At 35.9% G+C, this 21,030-nt stretch overlaps 1 long non-coding RNA gene across 1 annotated transcript in view; it reads right to left on the bottom strand.

Moving 5' to 3' along the window:
• Positions 1 to 2,903: 2,903 nt before the first annotated feature.
• Positions 2,904 to 21,030, bottom strand: part of LOC103001966 (uncharacterized) — a 164,282-nt gene continuing 146,155 nt past the window's right edge. Inside the window, exon 6 of the long non-coding RNA XR_009009262.1 lies at positions 2,904 to 4,293. This is a non-coding gene — a long non-coding RNA (uncharacterized LOC103001966). The remainder of the gene's footprint in view (positions 4,294 to 21,030) is intronic.

The following is a 21,030-nucleotide window of genomic DNA, read 5'->3' as shown; positions in this document are numbered from 1 at the left end:
TCTATTGATTTGAGTCTTCTCCCTTTTTCTCTTGATGAGTCTGGTTAATGGTTTATCAATTTTGTTTATCTTCTCAAAGAACCAGCTTTTAGTTTTATTGATCTTTGCTATTGTTTCCTTCATTTCTTTTTCACTTATTTCTGATCTGAACTTTATGATTTCTTTCCTTCTGCTATCTTTGGGGTTTTTTGTTCTTCTTTCTCTAATTGCTTTAGGTGCAAGGTTAGGTTGTTTATTCGAGATGTTTCCTGTTTCTTGAGGTAGGCTTGTATTGCTATAAACTTCCCTCTTAGCACTGCTTTTGCTGCGTCCCATAGGTTTTGGGTCGTCGTGTCTCCGTTGTCATTTGTTTCTAGGTATTTTTTGATTTCCCCTTTGATTTCTTCAGTGATCACTTCGTTATTAAGTAGTGTATTGTGTAGCCTCCATGTGTTTGTATTTTTTACAGATCTTTTCCTGTAATTGATATAATCTCATAGCGTTGTGGTCGGAAAAGATACTTGATACGATTTCAATTTTCTTAAATTTACCAAGGCTTGATTTGTGACCCAAGATATGATCTATCCTGGAAAAATGTTCCATAAGCACTTGAGAAAAATGTGTATTCTGTTGTTTTTGGGTGGAATGTCCTATAAATATCAATAATGTATCATTTTAAGCTTGTGTTTCCTTATTTATTTTCATTTTGGATGATCTGTCCATTGGTGAAAGTGGGGTGTTAAAGTCCCCTACTATGATTGTGTTGTTGTCAATTTCCCCTTTTATGGCTGTTAGTATTTGCCTTATGTATTGAGGTGCTCCTATGTTGGATGCATAAATATTTACAATTGTTATACCTTCCTCTTGGATCGATCCCTTGATCATTATATAGTGTCCTTCTTTGTCTCTTGTAATAGTCTTTATTTTAAAGTCTATTTTGTCTGATATGAGAATTGCTACTCCAGCTTTCTTTTGATTTCCAGTTGCATCGAATATCTTTTTCCATCCCCTCACTTTTAGTCTTTATGTGTCCCTAGGTCTGAAGTGGGTCTCTTGTAGACAGCATATATATGGGTCTTGTTTTTGTATCCATTCAGCCAGTCTGTGTCTTTTGGTGGGAGCATTTAATCCATTTACGTTTAAGGTAATTATCGATATGTATGTTCCTATTCCCATTTTTCTTAAATGTTTTGGGTTTGTTATTATAGGTGTTTTCCTTCTCTTGTGTTTCTTGCCTAGAGAAGTTCCTTTAGCATTTGTTGTAAAGCTGGTTTGGTGGTGCTGAACTCTCTCAGCTTTTGCTTGTCTGTAAAGGTTTTAATTTCTCCATCAAATCTGAATGAGATCCTTGCTGGGTAGAGTAACCTTGGTTGTAGTTTTTTCTCCTTCATCACTTTAAGTATATCCTGCCACTCCCTTCTGGCTTGCAGAGTTTCTGCTGAAAGGTCAGCTGTTAACCTTATGGAGATTCCCTTGTGTGTTATTTGTTGTTTTTCCCTTGCTGCTTTTAATATGTTTTCTTTATATTTAATTTTTGATAGTTTGATAAATATGTGTCTTGACGTGTTTCTCCTTGGATTTATCCTGTATGGGACTCTGTGCTTCCAGGACTTGATTAACTATTTCCTTTCCCATATTAGGGAAGTATTCAACTATAATCTCTTCAAATATTTTCTCAGTCCCTTTCTTTGTCTCTTCTTCTTCTGGGACCCCTATAATTCGAATATTGGTGCGTTTAATGTTGTCCCAGAGGTCTCTGAGACTGTCCTCAGTTCTTTTCATTCTTTTTTCTTTATTCTGCTCTGCAGTAGTTATTTCCACCATTTTATCTTCCAGGTCACTTACCCTTTCTTCTGCCTCAGTTATTCTGCTATTGATCCCTTCTAGAGTATTTTTAATTTCATTTATTGTGTTTTTCATCATTGCTTGGTTCCTCTTTAGTTCTTCTATGTCCTTGTTAAATGTTTCTTGCATTTTGTCTATGCTATTTCCAAGATTTTGGATCATCTTACTATCATTATTCTGAATTCTTTTTCAGGTAGACTGCCTATTTCCTCCTCATTTGTTAAGTCTGGTGTGTTTTGACCCTGCTCCTTTATCTGCTGTGTGTTTTTCTGTCTTCTCATTTTGCTTATCTTACTGTGTTTGGGGCCTCCTTTTCACAGGCTGCAGGTTCGTAGTTCCCGTTGTTTTTGGTATCTGTCCCCAGTGGCTAAGGTTGGTTCAGTGGGTTGTGTAGGCTTCCTGGTGGAGGGGACTAGTGCCTGTGTTCTGGTGGATGAGGCTGGGTCTTGTCTCTCTGGTGGGCACGTCCACATCTGGTGGTGTGTTTTGGGGTGTCTGTGGCCTTATTATGATTTTACGCAGCCTCTCTGCTAATGGATGGGGCTGTGTTCCTGTCTTGCTAGTTGTTTGGCATAGGGTGTCCAGCACTGTAGCTTGCTGGTCGTTAAGTGAAGCTGGGTCTTGATGTTGAGATGGAGATCTCTGAGAGATTTTTGCCATTTGGTATTACGTGGAGCTGGGAGGTCTCTTGTGGACCAGTGTCCTGAAGTTGGCTCTCCCACCTCAGAGGCACAGCCTTGATGCCTGGCTGGAGCACCAAGAGCCTTTCATCCACACAGCTCAGAGTAAAAGGGAGAAAAAATAGAAAGAAAGAAAGGAAGAGGATAAAATAAAATAAAATAAAGCTATTATAATAAAAATAAGAATAAAATTGTTAAGAAGAAATTTATTAAGAAAAAAATTTTTTAATTTTTTAAAATAATTTTTTAATATTTTATAATAAAAAATAAGAAAAGATTTATTAAGAAAAAAATTAATTTTTTAAAATAAAAAAATAAGAAAACAATTATTAAGAAAAAATTTATTAAGAAAAAAATTTTTTTAACTCAAAAGAAAAAAAAAAAATGTACGGACCGAACCCCAGGACAAACGGTGAAAGCAAAGCTATACAGACAAAATCTCACCCAGAAGCATACACATATACACTCACAAAAAGAGGAAATGGGGAAAAATTAATATATCCTGCTCCCAAAGTCCACCTCCTGAATTTGGGATGATTCATTGTCTATTGAGGTATTCAACAGATGCAGGCACATCAAGTTGACTGTGGAGATTTAATCAGCTGCTCCTGAGGCTGCTGGGAGAAATTTCCCTTTCTCTTCTTTGTTCGCACAGCTCCCGGGGTTCAGCTTTGGATTTGGACCCGCCTCTGTGTGTAGGTCGCCTGAGGGCGTCTGTTCTTCACTCAGACAGGACGGGGTTAAAGGAGCAGCTACTTCGGGGGCTCTGGCTCACTCAGGCCGGGGGGAGGGAAGGGTATGGATGCGGGGTGAGCCTGTGGCGGCAGAGGCCGGCGTGACGTTGCAGCAGCCTGAGGCGTGCCGTGCGTTCTCCCGGGGAAGTTGTCCCCGGATCACGGGACCCTGGCAGTGGCGGGCTGCACAGCCTCCCGGGAGGGGGTGTGGAGAGTGACCTGTGCTTGCACACAGGCTTTTTGGTGGTGGTAGCCACAGCCTTAGCATCTCATGCCCATCTCTGGGGTCCGCGCTGATAGCCACGGCTCACGCCTGTCTCTGGAGCTCGTTTAGGCGGCGCTCTGAATCCCCTCTCCTCACGCACCGTGAAACAAAGAGGCAAGAAAAAGTCTCTTGCCTCTTCGGCAGCTGCAGACTTTTTCCCAGACTCTCTCCCGGCTAGCTGTGGTGCACTAACCCTTTCAGGCTGTGCTCACACAGCCAAACCCAGTCCTCTCCCTGCGGTCTGAACTCTGGAGCCAGAGCCTCAGCTCCCAGCCCCCGCCCGCCCCGGCGGGTGAGCAGACAAGCCTCTCGGGCTGGTGAGTGCTGCTCGGTGCCGAGCCTCCGTGCGGGAATCTCTCCGCTTTGCCCTCCGCACCCCTGTGGCTGCACTCTCCTCCATGGCTCCAAAGTTTCCCCCCTCCACCACCTGCAGTCTCCGCCCGCAAAGGTGCTTCCTAGTGTGTGGAAACCTTTCCTCCTTCACAGCTCCCTCCCACTGGTGCAGGCCTCGTCCCTATTCTTTTGTCTCTGTTATTTCTTTTTTCTTTTGCCCTACCCAAGTACGTGGGGAGTTTCTTGCCTTTTGGGAGGTCTGACGTCTTCTGCCAGCGTTCAGTGGGTGTTCTGTAGGAGCAGTTCCACGTGTAGATGTATTTCTGATGTATCTGTGGGAAGGAAGGTGATCTCCACGTCTTACTCTTCCGCCATCTTGCCCAGACCCCTAGATTCTTTTTTACCATTTCATATTTTTTTCTTCTCTTAGCTTGAAAAAACTCTTTTAGTTGTCTCTCTAGGAAAAAGGTCAAAATGTTAGTATAAATGTTAGCAGTGTCTGTATGATAAGAAAATAACTTCCTAATTTGATGTAAAGCTATGTCCTACCACTTTTTCTAATTAAAAAAAATGTATGAATTATTTGAGTATTTTGATTTTTTTAAGTTAGTGGCATAAGATTTTTGGATCATATAGCACCAATAATTAGAAAGTAATCACTATGTGGAAAAAATTACAAAGGAAAGTAATAAAAGCTATAGCCAATATTAAAACTTACTGTGCTTAACACTGATAGGCAAGAAAGACTAATCATGCCTTGTGATTGTAGTACAACATTCATACTCACTGTAAAACCTATATTAGTGCAGAATCACCCTAAAAATAGCATAAATACATTATGTAGCACCCTCCAAGGAAAATATTTTAGTTAAAAGACATCCTTTAAATTGTCATTTATATTCTGTGGGAGATAAGGATAAAAATCCCCAAAACTATATTTAGCTAATGATTTTACTGGCAATGTATGAGAATTAAACTAGTAGGTAAATTAGTTAAATTAGTAGGTAGAAAAAACAGGCCTACATGGGATAGGAGACCAGGGAGGAGGAAACAACAACGAAGTTGTAGCTTGCTTAGAAAAAGAATGGCAAATTAAAAACTAAAATTAAAGCCTGCAAAGATTTATTATATAGAAAATGGTGGCCAGCTGTTCTCCATCCCTAGTAAGATACACCTCAGGAAATTGGCTTAAATTGCATTAGAAGGATTTAAGTTCCCTATAAGAAGTGTTAGACTTGAGAGTGGAGGAAGATAAATGGTTCCTTTGGGGAATGTGGTGACCCCACTCTTAGAGAAAGATTCTGTATCTCAAAAAATCCATGATGCCTCTGAATCAAAAAAAAAATCCTCTTTGGTTTTCTGAGAGCATGCACATAGAGGGTGGTCTACTAAACTACTTTCTTGATAAAGGATATGCCAAAACCACCTCCAGGCAAAAGAAAGAATTTCCTGAGAGGATGATTAAGCACTAGATTGGGCAATTTTTAAAAGTTTTGGTATCACTTTCACAGTAGATTTTTAAGAGTAGTATATTTTTTTCTGTCTGAAATGACTTATTCAACCCTCCTTAGAGAAACATCAATCACTGTGATGAAGACAGTCTTCTCAATAATTTTATGTAAAAAATTTTACCATCATTTTACATAGGAAAAACTAAGGTTCAACAACTTGACAAAATTCAACATATATGCAGTAGAGCCAATACTCAAACTCCAGGAATTGAGGAATCCAGTGCTAAAACCACACGGTGAATCAAACTTCAGGGTTTGGCTTGGTAACTGTCAGAGGGTCAGTTATCAATCAACATGGAGTAAATAACCAGTTAAGATACATCAAAGAACCTGAATTCATAAATAGGCAATAATAATTACTATCAACATTTATGTTAATAATTACTATCAACATTTATCAGGTGCTTATATGTCCCAGGTGCTGTCCTAAGAGTGTATTATTTTCATAGCAACAAAAATGAGTTAGTTACTATCTTTACAAACATAACAGAGAAGGAAAATGCACCACAGGGAGGTAAAATAATTTGGTCTAGGTAAGACAAGTAAAAAGTGGCAAAACCACTGCCTAGGTCCAGAGTCCCTGTTTTTTAATTATTATTTCAGTTAATCTGGAATGGTAAGTTTTTCTAAATATTCAACTGCTACTTGTCTCTTCATGAAAAATAAAGAAAAAAATTAAACAGATAGGAAGCAACTCAGTTTGTCTAGGTAAGAGATGGTAAGGTAACTTAGACCACAGTCTAAGTAAATCATAGTTGCAGTGTACAGATTTAGAGATATATTTTGAGGTAGATGTTTATCACTGTGAAAAGCCAATGTCCTGTCTCTCCTAAACTTAGGAAAGTATAATACTTTACCAAGTATCCAAACTCAACTCATCTTTCCAACATTACCTCACATTGAAAGGAAACTCTAAAACATCTTTTGTTCATTTTGGGAGGCTCTGTTAGTCTTATTTCTACACACTGATTTCCAGTGCCATTGTTAATTTTAAAAGGCAAAAAAAAAAAATACTTCTAGATATTTTACCTCTCAATCAACTATAATTAGATAGTTCACCCTAAAATTATTCCCCTATAGCCACCAAATAAATTCTAAACTTGTATTTAAAGTCCTCTTCTAACTAGGCCCCCTCTGTCCTTCCAGTATCACCATCTGCTTCTCCACAACACAAATCCCATTGATTTAAAGATATTCACTATATACCACACATACTTTTTCTTTTCTGTTTTCTAATCTTTACCACGCTCTTCTCCTCTTGTGAGTGGAGAAACATTTTATGTAAATACATTTATACGTTTTTATTTAGTATAGAATTTCTTTATTACAGGAATTCATAGAGGACTTACTAAGTTGATAGATACTTCTCCATGCAGCAAAATAATTCTCATCCTTCTATGACTACTTCAAATATTTACTGATATTTATCAAAGAGACTTTTTATCTTTAAATTTCTCATATGTAAAACAAAATTAGGCATTAGTAATGCTCAAAGAATAATTGAGAGTGTTAAAAATTTTCCAGGCTGATGATATCTCTAACAAGTTATTTATATAGTTATATAGTAATATTTTTAAATTAATAAAATAAAATTGAATTAATACTGAAGTCTAATAAAGCTGGCATAAAATACAAATTATATTGTGGAAGAAAAAATTATTTGAACACTTTTGAGAGATAATCTGGTAATATATATAAAGGAACATAAAAATGTTTTTTGTTTTAGACCTAACAATTAAATTTTGAGAATTTTTTCTATGAAAATAATAAAGTTATATGTAAAAGTATTCAAAATATATTTTTGTTATAATAAACCAACAGAAGGTACTTTTTGTATCTAACAAAATGGCATTTTTTAAAATATATTTTGGTAGAAACTCAAGAAAATAAAGAGCAGACACTAAAAATGATAATTATAAAACTGTGTAGCAATACAGAGAAATAATCACATAAAGCTAATTTAAAATCAAGGTATAAATTAAAATAATTGACACAGCAGAATATTGAATCTGAAACAAATTAAGTACCCCTCCTCCAGTATCTCCTCTGTAGTTTCCCTCGTGGAGATTAAAGTGGTTCTTGGATACATTATTTTAAAAAATCAAGATATAAATGTTTATGTAAACTATGCTTAAGATGATTAAAAAATATATATGTATGTATGTGCTACAAAGAAACACAAAATGTATAAAAATTGTGTAGTTTAGGGTAGTGGAATAAGGATGATTATTTCCTTGGCCCCAAAATTTTGTAAAAATATTATATATTTTTAATTCAAAAACACAGTTATGATAGATGTTCCCTTTATACATTACTTTGTATTCTTAAGATTTATAAGAGTTTATAAGCTGGTAGTTACAAAGGAGTCTTTCTAAAGAATGCTTTCTTTTGGCAACATGCTTAAAAGGCTGGCTTTGTTAACTCATGGATGTTTATGCAGAAAATGGCTTTCTTTACAGACTAAGAAAGAAAATGAGAAACAGAGAGAGAGACAAGCAGAGAGAGAGAAAAAGAGAGAAAGAGAGAAAGAAGAAGAAGGAGTGGAGGAGGAGGAGGAAGGGAAGGAGGGAAGGGAGAGAAGGTGAGAAGAAAGGAAGTTCTATGTTCCTCCACATTTCTCTTTGCATTTTTTGGGACATGATTATGACTCAGGAATAATACTTCTGAGTCAACTTCCTTATAACCACCACAGAATTCTTATAAAATTTTTGCAAAAATGTATATAACAAGTAAAAATCAATTAAAATATGCCCCACTCCAGAATACAGAGGAATACCACTCCTTATCTGTCCCTTGTTTATGTGGGTGCTAATTATGAGATTCTTTTTTAAAATATTTATTTATTGATTTATTTATTTTAGCTGTGCCCCACGGCTTGTGGGATCTCAATTCCTCTACCAGGGATTGAACCCGCACCCTCCGCAGTGAAAGTGTGTAGTCCTAACCACTGCACCGCCAGGGAATTCCTTAGATTCTTATGATATGATAGAAAGTGTAATCATAAAAAAAAGGAAACTGACCACCTACTATGTGCCTGGCTCTACAGGTAATCAAGTGTTCTAATATAAACACACTCAGTATGGTAGGTATAACCATGCCCATATTATTAATGATGAAATTGAAGCCCCTGAGAATTGACTTTTCTGAAGTCACACAGCTGGTAAGTAACAGAATCAGAGCTACAATGTTGATTTGTAAACTAAATCCAATGCTCTTTCCATGTTATAGGATAGCTATCTCTAAAATAGCAAGCACCAAAAGAATGGAAGATTCATAAAAACTGGTGACACAAACTATAAGGCAAAAAGATGGTTACTGTTAATGAAATTTTTAAATGGAATATTTTTTAAAATGCCTACCATCCTTAGAAATATAAGAGATAAAAAAAAATGTAGGAAATCATCAAAATAGAATGGGTATAGTTTTTTTACCAATAACTGAAAACCTACTGTGCATCATTTGTGGAATTAATATACTTACTATTTTTCCCTTATGTTGTATCAAAAAGTTAATATGCTACATAAGAATATCAGGACACTTTGAAAGAATTAATGCTGTATGAAAGAAAATGAACTTATCATAGCATTTATAGGCCCAATGAAATGGTTCTATGCTAAGAAAAAGAGATGAAACACTTAATCAGAACTTTAATAGGAAAAAGCCTACACATTTTAAACCCATGAAGTAATCAACATTAAATAAAAATTAATGCTTTCAAGAGGAGAAAAGTGTGTTTCTGCACAAATGTGTTAACTTTACAGTCTAAAGCTCAGTCAAAATAACATCATGGGCAAACAACTATTTGCGAGCTTTTGTTTTCTATTAATCAAATTTAATTGATTTAAATTAATTATTTAATATCTGCTGGTTTCTTCCATTTTATAAAACATAGAGTATTTGTAAATATTTATTTATTTGTCGTTATTTGTATTTCTGTTTTCTTCACTAAGCAGGAAAATCCTAAAATATAGGGACTGTATTTATCTTGTTCACTACTGTCCCCACTCAAGGAACAGATACATTATACACTTGATAAATTTGCACTGATCAGGTGAACTAGGTACCACAGCAGCAAAGAAAAAAAAAAAAAAAAGGAAACAGAAAAGATGTTGTATCCTATTTAGTTATGCTGAATTTTGATTAGCTCTTTCCTTGCTCATCTCCCTCATCATACTAAAATTTCCTCAAGGCCAAGAACCAATTTTTATTCACCTTTGTCCCAGAATGTATAACTATGAATGATATGTGGGCACTCAGTAAATATTTACTGAAAAAAATTGGACTGGGTAGGAAATAAAACAGTACAGTTGCACAGGAAAGGTCACATGTAAAAAGGGCCATATAACCCAGTTTGATGAGTGGATAATGGACGTAAGAGAGAAGAGCCAAAGATGATACAGGTTTCTGAGGCTATATTACCTCCAGATGTTAACACTTTTGAGACACTGTATATCAAGCAAAAAATAAGTCTTCTTTTAAGTCAAAAACAGGACACTAAAACAGTTATTAAAGAAAATAGACATTATGTAATATGATAGGGAAAAAGAAAAGATTTAGAAATTTATTAAATGAGGTAGAGTAAGTAATCTGAGAGGCTTATAGTTATGGTAATTATCTCTCCAGATTTCCTGAAACACTATCTCATAGAGTGTTTCATGTAGTTTTTCCATTAAACCATTACTATTAAAATATTCTACAAATTCTAACATTGAAGTAAGCAAAACACTTTCACTGCCTACACTGATATATGAAAAAGGAAAAAAGAACAAAAATGACAACAAACCTTGGGAGCATATATCCCACGTGAGGGGTTTTGAAATAATGATAAGCACAGCTCTAAATATCTGGGCTACCTAGCCTAGAGTTAATCAGATTAATTCAGTGACAAAATATGCAATTTTCTTCATTATATTAAAACCTGTGTTAAGGCTTTTTATTCCATCCACCTCCAACATTTTAGGCTATTAACAGTAGATATATTTCTCATCACAAGAAGAAAAAATGTAAACTGTGAGGTGACGGATGTTAACTAAACTTGTGGTAGTTATTTTGCAATATAAACACATATCAAATTATTATGTTGTACACCTTAAACTAATACAATGTTACATGTCAAATATATCTCAATAAAACTGGGGGGAAAGTAAGTAGCTTTAACTAAAGAAAATCCTTACAATCCTAAATCAAGTCAAACCTTATTTTAAAAAAAAAAATTAGTACATGGTAGGCATTTTTTCAATGTTGTTGCATTTAAGTTTGGAAATAGATATTATTTCCATTTTACAGCTCAAGAGCTTGAGCTACAGCAGTATCACATAGGAAATAAGAAGCAGTTCCAGGATTTGTGCCAGGTCTGCCCAAATCCAAAGTTGGTGTTCTTTACACTATCACACCAATTCTTCTCATATGACATTTCATAACCCATTATGAAATGATATCTACCTCCATTGTTGGAGGGCTCTTCCAAAATAAGACAGTTGAAAAAATAAAAGGATTGGACAGCTGGGACAAAGTTGAGCTTCCTTTTTGGCATCTCACATGATGAGCTCATACCTTGGAGAGTGACTGATTATACTTAGCCCAAAATGTTAAGGACCCATAACTGACTTGCTATCCCAAGACTTACTGTCTGACCACAATTGAAACTCAGCGTTCAGGAAGTTTGCAAACAAGAACTTTCTTGTAGTTCGTTGTCAGGAGCAATTAACGAGCTATTAACAATACTCACAGGCAGAATCCCCACTGCATCCATGCCTTGGATGGCGTCGTATATTACCCACATAGAAATACCAGGATTGAGAAATCTCAGGGACTGGGGTGAGGGGAAAGGAATAAAAAGGTTTTCTCCAGTCATGATATTGGATGTCCCAACACAGTATCACAAACAGTTACCAAGAGAGAGAATTTATTTTTAGCATTTGAGCTTCCCATTTAATATTTTCTCCTAATTCCCAAATCCAGTTTTATTAAGAGTGGTTTGAATCATGGCACAATGGAATAAAAAGAAATCCCTATGACACTGAACCTAGAACTCTCTGGTTCCCTACCTGAGCTGTTAGAAACAATTCTAAAATTGAATAAGGGAATTAATCATAGCCATTTTTTATTTCACCTTCTCTTCGATCAGGAGATCCTTGAGAAATGGAAAATTCAGCCAGAGGAAGTCTGAGATGGCTCCTGCAAAGGTTTTTAAGAGGCAGTAGTGTAGTGGGCAAAGCATGGATTCTGGAGCAGGACTGCCTAGGTTCAATCCCTAGCTTTATCACTTACTTACTATGTAACAGAAGACAAGTTGTACAATTTCTCTGTGTCTCAGTTTCCTTATCTGTAAATCAGGGTAATAGTTTTTATTTCATTGCATTGTTGTGAGACATGATTGAGTTAATATAATTAGAGCACAAAACTGCATCTGCACACAAGTACTTTGAAATCATTAGCTATTATTACCTAGAGAAAGAGACTTTTTGGCTTTCATGTTCCCTCCATATCTCTTCCCTGTTGGAATCTTATGAAAACTCAAGGATGTTAATATCTGTGTGCTGCTGCTTAATTCAAAATTTCATGAAGGACTATATCCAAAAGACAAATTAAAAAGGTTAAGTGGGGGCCAAGATGATCTGGCAGTAGGAGATTTGAGTTCTAGTCCTGACCCTAAAGACTTGTTTGACATTGCAAAATCAAAGCACATCTCTTAGGCTGCCTTTTCTCATTAGTTAATTAAGAGTTTGGACTAGGTCAGCATACCCCAAAGCATGTGCTATCAAAAATCTACAGTGGCGATAATATTCTTTTGAAATATTTTCATATATGCTTTCATAACCGATAAATCTGTCCTGTGTACGCTCCAACCCACTTGAGTCAATGTCATTGGTCCCCTCAGGGTGAGAGTAAATTCACCTAGAACTAAGTGGTCCTTCTTTAGGTTTGAATCACAAAGTTGACTTCATTATTTTTTTCAATCAATCTCTAGACAACAGTGTAGGGAATAAAGTTTGTCACAAGAAAAAAAAAAAAGATTCCTAAAATTCTAAGCTGATTTTACCTATAATGACATCAATAAGAAAGTCCCTTATGGTTGGTGGAGTGAGAAAAAGGGGAAGGATTCAAATAAGTTGAGCAAGACAAGGGATGCATGTGTCTGGCATCCACTTAGCTGGGGAGTGAGGATAGGCTGAAGGCTTTGTTTGTTAGATAGTTTGAGGGAAAAGTAAAAAAAGCTTCCCTGATTTGCCAACATGGGGAGGAAGCTTCAGGGAAGATAATAGCAGAAAGTGTAGTTAAGGAAAGAGAAGTCCCAGGTTTACACTCCTCAACCACCTTCAATTCTGACCTAGTGTGAACAGGCTCCAGAATTTCCCATATGCTCCAAGGGGGTAGGGTGGGAATATGTGAAAAGTAGCTGAGTGAAGAACCAATGATATTTCATAGAATGACCACGGTCACGGGAAACATTACCCCTTTTATGGAATAGACAGCCTTGGCCAGCGATTGATTGCAAGCTATTTCAACATAAATGTGTGTAGCACTAGCAAGAGCTGAAGTAGAGCCAGTTACTAAAAGAAGACCAAAAAGTCCAACTTGGGCCAAATTATGAACTCTAAGGTCACCAGCCACATTTCCAGCAAATCCCTGCTCATGGAACCAAGGGCCCAAATCAGTCATCCCATAGTAGAGGCTGGCAAGAATCCAGAGGAAAGAGCACAGACCCCATTGCCAATGGGTAATATAAGCAAGCCCATCTTTACCCATATAGCCAGATGTCAATTTGAGAGATGAGGGAGATTATTTAACTAACTAAGCCTTTCACCCAGAGAGACAAACTTCTTGAAAGGGACTGTGTAAACTGAAAATTCTGAGATAGGTTTGATCGGCAGCTAAAGTTGCCCACATCCACATACTCACTCACCCTATAAATACACACCTTAGTTAGACCATCCACTCAGCAGTGCAGGAGCTCAGGAAAACTATTAGATTGATAACAGAAACTGAAGATGCTAGTTGTGTGTGAGTAAACCTGCAACCAGATAACACATTAATCTCACAAGATGTCCCATTAAAAGGAAATCTCTATATTCAAATATATTCAGAAAACATTAGATAAAATATCCTTCTGGTCTACAGACCCATAATTCATATTAGCATGTTACAGACTCTAAATGGCCTAGTGTACAGAAATCTGTTCAAATGTTTCTTAATCCTGTTATAGTTTTGTGTGCTAATGCTACTTTCCCAGGCATTACTTCTGGTTACAAATCTCTCTCCACCACGTGTGGGAATAAGTATCTATATTCCATGGCACAAAAACTGGGTTACAAATGGGTCTATGACCCAAGCTGGGTCAATCAAATCCTTCAATAGTATTTTCTATCTTGAGGTGGTGAGAACGAGCCCTTTATTTTTGCTGGTTGCAAACACTAACAATATCAATTTGGAACTTACTGTAACCATTGTGTATAATATTCAGAGAGAAGCAAAGACCAGAGAGACAGAAAAAGCAAGTGAACTGAAGGTTTTAAGACTGGTTGATCTCTTCCCCTCCTGGTTACAATAATTTGTTTTTTGTTTTTTGTTTTTATAACATCTTTATTGGAGTATAATCGCTTTACAATGGTATGTTAGTTTCTGCTGTATAACAAAGTGAATCAGCTATACATATACATTATGTCCACATATCTCCTCCCTCTTGCGTCTCCCTGCCTCCCATCCTCCCTATCCCACCCCTCTAGGTGGTCACAAAGCACCAAGCTGATCTCCCTGTGCTATGCGGCTGCTTCCCACTAGCTATCTATTTTACATTTGGTAGTGTATATATGTCCATGCCACTCTCTCACATCTTCCCAGCTTACACTTCCCCCTCCCTGTGTCCTCAAGTCCATTCTCTATATCTGCATCTTTATTCCTGTCCTGCCCCTAGGTTCTTCAGAACCTTTTTTTTTTTTAAGATTCCATATATACGTGTTAGCATATGGTATTTGTTTTTCTCTTTCTGACTTACTTCACTCTGTATGACAGACTCTAGGTCCATCCACCTCACTACAAATAACTCAATTTTGTTTCTTTTTATGGCTGAGTAATATTCCATTGTATATATGTGGCACATCTTCTTTATCCATTCATCTGTAGATGGACACTTGGTTGCTTCCATGTCCTGGCTACTGTAAAAAGAGCTGCAATGAACATTGTGGTACATGACTCTTTTTGAATTATGGTTTTCTCAGGGTATATGTCTAGTAGTGGGATTGCTGGGTCGTATAGTAGTTCTATTTTTAGTTTTTTAAGGAACCTCCATACTGTTCTCCATAGTGGCTGTATCAATTTACATTTCCACCAACAGTGCAAGAGGGTTCCCTTTTCTCCACACCCTCTCCAGCATTTATTATTTGTAGATTTTTTGATGATGGCCATTCTGACTGGTGTGAGGTGATACCTCATTGTAGTTTTGATTTGCATTTCTCTAATGATTAGTGATGTTGAGCATCCTTTCATGTGTTTGCTGGCAAACTGTATACCTTCTTTGGAGAAATGTCTATTTAGGTCTTTGGCCCATTTTTGGATTGGGTTGTTTGTATTTTTGATATTGAGCTGCATGAGCTAGTTGTATATTTTGGAGATTAATCCTTTGTCAGTTGCTTCATTTGCAAATATTTTCTCCCATTCTGAGGGTTGTCTTTTCGTCTTGTTTATGGTTTCCTTTGCTGGGCAAAAGCTTTTAGGTTTCATTAGGTCCCATTTGTTTATTTTTGTTTTTATTTCCATTTCTCTAGGAGGTGGGTCAAAAAGGATCTTGCTGTGATTGATGTCATAGAGTGTTCTGCCTATGTCTTCCTCCAAGAGTTTTATAGTGTCTGTCCTTACATTTAGGTCTTTAATCCATTTTGAGTTTATTTTTGTGTATGGTGTCAGGGAATGTTCTAATTTCATTCTTTTACATGTAGCTGTCCGGTTACATAACTTGAATTTAAGTTTTTGTTACTTGAGAATGAAGGATCCAAACTAACCATAGGCCACTGAGATTTTTGGTTTTATGGTTAAAAAAAAAAAACTATTAACATCAAGAAATACACTAATACACTTTTGAAAATGTTGATTTTAATTATGTGATGTCTTTTTGTTTTTATTTCTATGATAGAAGCAAAAGCCTGTGCTTATCTGTTACAAGCATAGAAAGGTGACCTTATATCCAAAGTAAGAAATCTCCCTCACCAGAGAAAAGCATAGTGCTATTTGTCTTTAAAATGTCATATTAAGGAGAAATTTGAATCCAGACATTTTTAAGTCTCTATCAGTGTCCTCCATTACTTCATCATTAGTGGAGATGGAAAAATGCTCACTAAAAATTACTTCCAGAACATGAAATGGATATTATACTATTTAAATGGATGTAATATAAAAATAATTTACTTTAAATCATAGCACAAACCATTGCTATGATACCATATTCATTGTGAACCTTAGGGATTTCTTCATTTAGAGTAGAATGAATTTTGACTAGGCATAAGTGCTTTTTGTGAAATAGTAAATCCACAAAACCCAGTACATTGAAAATATAGCCAGGCGTGAGTGGCTTTAAAAAAATAAATTATGCCTAGATACATTGCCCAGCTGTGTTTTAGAATTTCAAGAGATCTTAAGATATATTCAGGCATTAAGCACTCAATAATACCAAATTATATTTTCCTATGACTTTTGTCTCTAATTTAAAACCTATTCACGAGAAAACTGAAGACATAGCATTTTCTGGCTGTGTATATTTAATTTACTAAAAAATGTTGCTTAGCAAAATTTTTACATGATACTCAGGTAGCCTTTGATATGACTGTGGAATTTTCTTCAACATTAACTTGTTTTAACTTGTTTTACATTTTTTAAAAAATGTAAAAAAAATCAACATCAGATATTTAAATTTTATTGTTATGAATACATAATTTAGTAGAAAATGCCTAAGCTAGGAAGTCTGACAATACTGGGTTCAAACCTCAGTCTTGCCAATTGAGGGGTTATGTAACCTTCAGGAAGTTAGTGAACTTTTCATAATCTCATTAGCTGATCTTTAAAATGGGTATGACCAGACTGTCAGGCATATTAAATGATATTATAAGTGAAACTGCCTAGTGCAAACTAAGCATTCTTTCTTCAACCTTCTACTAGAGAAGTAGAGATAATAATAGTACATACTTTGCCTTCTCAAGCCAGTTTTATTTCTCAAATTCTAAATGATTATTTTAGTATACTATTTAAATTAACCACACCACAATTATGGATTCCAAAACATTTAGGTAATTCTATAAAATCACGGATTTACAACTTACAAATTCAGCAAATACTTACTAAGGATCTGTTAGGTTCCAATGCAAAAATCTATGCTGAAAGATTCGTATAAATGAGAAAAATCTATGTATCGAGTTTTCATCATGTTCCAAAGAGAAAGAAAGAAATCACAGAATATGAAACAAAGTGGCCTAAGTGATTATGGATGGATGTGAATCCTCCTATTTGGTAAAATGCCCCAGGGGGGTTGATTTTGGCTCTCCTAAACATGAGGATTCCACAATAGCACTGTCTGATAGAAATATAAGTCAAGCCACAAATGTGGGCCACATATGTAATTTAAAATTTTCTAGAAACCACATTTTGAAAGGGAAAAGGTAAAGGTAATTTTAATATGATTTTCTAATGATATTAAATAACATAACATTAAAATATTAACCCAATATATTTAAAATATTATTATTTCAAAATGCAATCCACATAAAAATTACTAATGAGATATTTTATTTGAAGGAAGGGGCTAACTCTTCAAAACCGGATGTGCATTTCGCACTTGCCCATTTCAGTTCAGATAGCCACATTTCCAGTGCTCAATAGCCACATACCTTCAGCAACTACAGTCTAGGACATAACAACTTAGAGCCTCTGTATGTCACTCAATCACAGCCAAGTGGATGTTCCCACCCAGAAATTTGAATCTTGAGAAAGTGTTACAAAGTCTTAGTCAATTAGAATTTATCCACAGTGGTTACAGTGGAGTTGAGTACAGCAGCACTGAGTAGAATATCCTGTGGTAGCAAGTGTCCACTGACAACAGAGCCAGCCATTGTGTCCTAGGTAAGTCACTCATAGAAGAGTAGATAAGATGCCCAGCAATTCTTGGTTATTCCTTAACATTTATGTGGTCTTCATAACACCATTTTAATAAATTTATTTTCTGCTTTTATGAAGCAGAATTGGTGGGGGTTTTTTTTGCAATTGAGAACCCTAACTAATACAGAGATATTTTGGAGTAACAAAATAAAATCAGAGAACTGAAAAGGAAGATATGAAGCTCTATGAAAGTTTAGAAAGAGGAAGATATAAAGCTCTATGGAAGTTTGGAAGTTTACCATAGGTAAACGTTTAGACTTGAGTATAAACTGTAAGGATAGACAGGACTTAAATAAATGGATATGAGTTAAACTTGTCTACTGCACCCTTTGCCTTCATTATTATCCTCATTTAATAGAAGAGGCAATCAAGACCTAGAAAGGTAAAGAATCAAGAGATATAAAATCTGATTCTAGCCCTGATACCAATTACCTGGGAAGAACACAATTTCTTCAGGCATCATCTCATTACCAACCACAAGGTGACAGGGTTGGATTAAATTACATGACCTCAAAGATTCTATAATAATGGTAACAAATTGGCCATAGGGTAAGTGATTTTTAGATGAATGAATGTAGAGATGATAGATAGAGAGAGAGAGAGGGAGAGATAGATAGATGAATGAAAGAATACAGGATTTTTAAAATATGCTAAAATTAGCAACTTATTTAGAAATTGGAGTTTCCTCAAAGAGAAAACTCAGCTTTCTAAGGAAATCTGCAGATAATCTATATAGGTGGGGGAAAAGATGATATTCCTAAGATAATACTGCGGTAAAATAATGCTTATCACTGACTTGTTCTATTAGATGAAAGGATGTGAATTTTGAAATTCACAGGTGAAATCATATTTGATTCTCTTTTAAGAGAGGGAAGAATAAAGGAGGCTGACATTGCATGGTGGGATTAGGAGAGGGGAGGAATTCCTCAGGAAGGTAAACAAAGAGGAAGATGAAGCAGGGTCATGTCAAATGGGAATATTTCAAAATAAATGTCATGTGCTCTGCAATGTGAGCTTTCTCCAGAGCCTTCACAGCTTCAGTCTGAACTGAAAAGGCTTGAATAGTATAGATTTCCTATAGACACTTCCAGTTAGTGGGGCTGTGTTCTGCTCTCTGGTTGATAAGAGTCTAGAAAAGTGTCCAGCCATATAGACTAGAGAACAGCCCAGTGTCATGGAGTAAACATCCAATTAACCTTTGTCAAAGTAAATGGGAATAAAAGTATAATATCTTTAAAATTTAACACATATTCAGTGTTTAACTCATAAAATCGACTAACCTAAAAATACTAATGGGACTGTTTGAAGTAATTTAGAAAGGACTCAACTAAGAAAATTTGCAAAGATCAAACATATCCCTTGCTTTATAATTTCATAGTACCCACATATTTTGATGGCCCAAAAGTTTTGGCAATTTCAAGGCTAAAGATTTAAAACACATTTGACTATTATGCTTTAGCACTAATATATTTATCCCTATCAAAGAATCACAGAAATCAATTATCCCAACCTTCATTTTATAGACTTGAAGTGTTTAGACTTTCAGCTGCTGATGTTCTGAAGTTCCATTTTGTTATGAGCTGAATGGTGTCACCCTAAAATTCAGATGCTGAAGTCCCAAACCCCAGTACCGCATAATATAATCATATATGGATATAAGGTCTTTAAAGAAGTGATTAAACTAAAATGAAGATGTTAGGGTGGGTCCCTAACCCAATATGACTGGTGTCTTATAAGAAAAGGAAAAAACACCAGCGGCATATGCAAAGAGGAAGGGCCATGCGAGGACACAGCAAGAAAGCAGCCATTTGTAAGCTAAGGAGACAGGCCTTAGAAGAGACTAAAACTGCCTGTGTCCCCTTGATCTTGGACCTCTAGTCAGGAGGCTAGAAAATAAATGTCTGTTGTTTAAACCACACAGTCTCTTGTATTTTGTTATGGCAGTCCTAGCAGACTAATACACATTTAATATTTTATTTGGTGTTTTGCTAGATCATAGTAATGCCAGTAATTAGAATACAAAGGGAGAATAAATAGAAGCAAAATAGTTTAAAAAAAGAAGCTGTAACCACCTGCTTAAGGAAATGTGAAACTCAGTGTCAAGATTAGTGATCTATGTTGGGCAGAGCAGGTTGGAGCCAGAAGACAGGTCTGCTTGTGAGAAGAACAGATTCCACATACTTTACAGTTATCCTAAGATATAGGATAGTATTGTAATTAGAACTTCAAAGAGACTTTCTTCTCAAGTGCTCATGGAACATTCTCCAGGAGAGATCATATCTTGGGTCACAATTTAAGCCTTGGTAAATTTAAGAAAATTGAAATCGTATCAAGTATCTTTTATGATCAAAGCGCTATGAGACTAGATATCAATTACATGAAAAAATCTGTAAAAAATACAAACACATGGAGGCTAAACAATACACTACTTAATAACCAAGAGATCACTGAAGAAATCAAAGAGGAAATCAAAAAATACCTAGAAACAAATAACAATGAAAACACGATGACCCCAAACGTATGGGATGCAGCAAAAGCAGGTTGAAGAGGGAAGTTTATAGCAATACAATCCTACCTTAAGAAACAAGAAACATCTCAAATAAACAACCTAACCTTACACCTAAAGCAATTAGAGAAAGAAGAACAAAAAAACCCCTAAGTTAGCAGAAGGAAAGAAATCATAAACATCAGACCAGAAATAAATGAAAAGGAAATGAGGAAATGATAGCAAAGATCAATAAAACTAAAAGCTGGTTCTTTGAGAAGATAAACAAAATTGATAAACCATTAGCCAGACTCATCAAGAAAAAAAGGGAGAACACTCAAATCAACAGAATTAAAAATGAAAAAGGAGAAGTAACAACTGACACTGCAGAAATACAAAGTATCATGAGAGATTACTACAAGCAACTATATGCCAATAAAATGGACAACCTGGAAGAAATGGACAAATTCTTAGAAATACACAACCTTCCGAGACTGAACCAGGAAGAAATAGAAAATATAAACAGACCAATCACAAGCACTGAAATTGAAACTGTGATTAAAAATCTGCCAACAAACAAAAGCCCAGGACCAGATGGCTTCACAGGCAAATTCTATCAAACATTTAGAGAAGAGCTAACACCTATCCTTCTCAAACTCTTCCAAAATATTGCAGAGGGAGGAACACTTCCAAACTCATTCTATGAGGCCACCATCACCCTGATACCAAAACCAGACAAAGATGTCACAAAAAAAGAAAACTACAGGCCAATAACACTGATGAACATAGATGAAAAAATCCTCAGCAAAATACTAGCAAACAGAATCCAACAGCACATTAAAAGGATCATACACCATGATCAAGTGGGGTTTATCCCAGGAATGCAAGGATTCTTCAATACACACAAATCAATCAATGTGATACACCATATTAACAAAGTGATAGAGAAAAACCATACGATCATCTCAATCGATGCAGAGAAAGTTTTTGACAAAATTCAACACCCATTTATGATAAAAGCCCTGCAGAAAGTAGGCATAGAGGGAACTTACCTCAA

This window comes from Balaenoptera acutorostrata, chromosome 9 (genome assembly GCF_949987535.1).
Source record: "Balaenoptera acutorostrata chromosome 9, mBalAcu1.1, whole genome shotgun sequence".
Classification (NCBI taxonomy): Eukaryota; Metazoa; Chordata; class Mammalia; order Artiodactyla; family Balaenopteridae; genus Balaenoptera; species Balaenoptera acutorostrata.
This window is presented reverse-complemented; position numbering and strand designations above follow the sequence as displayed.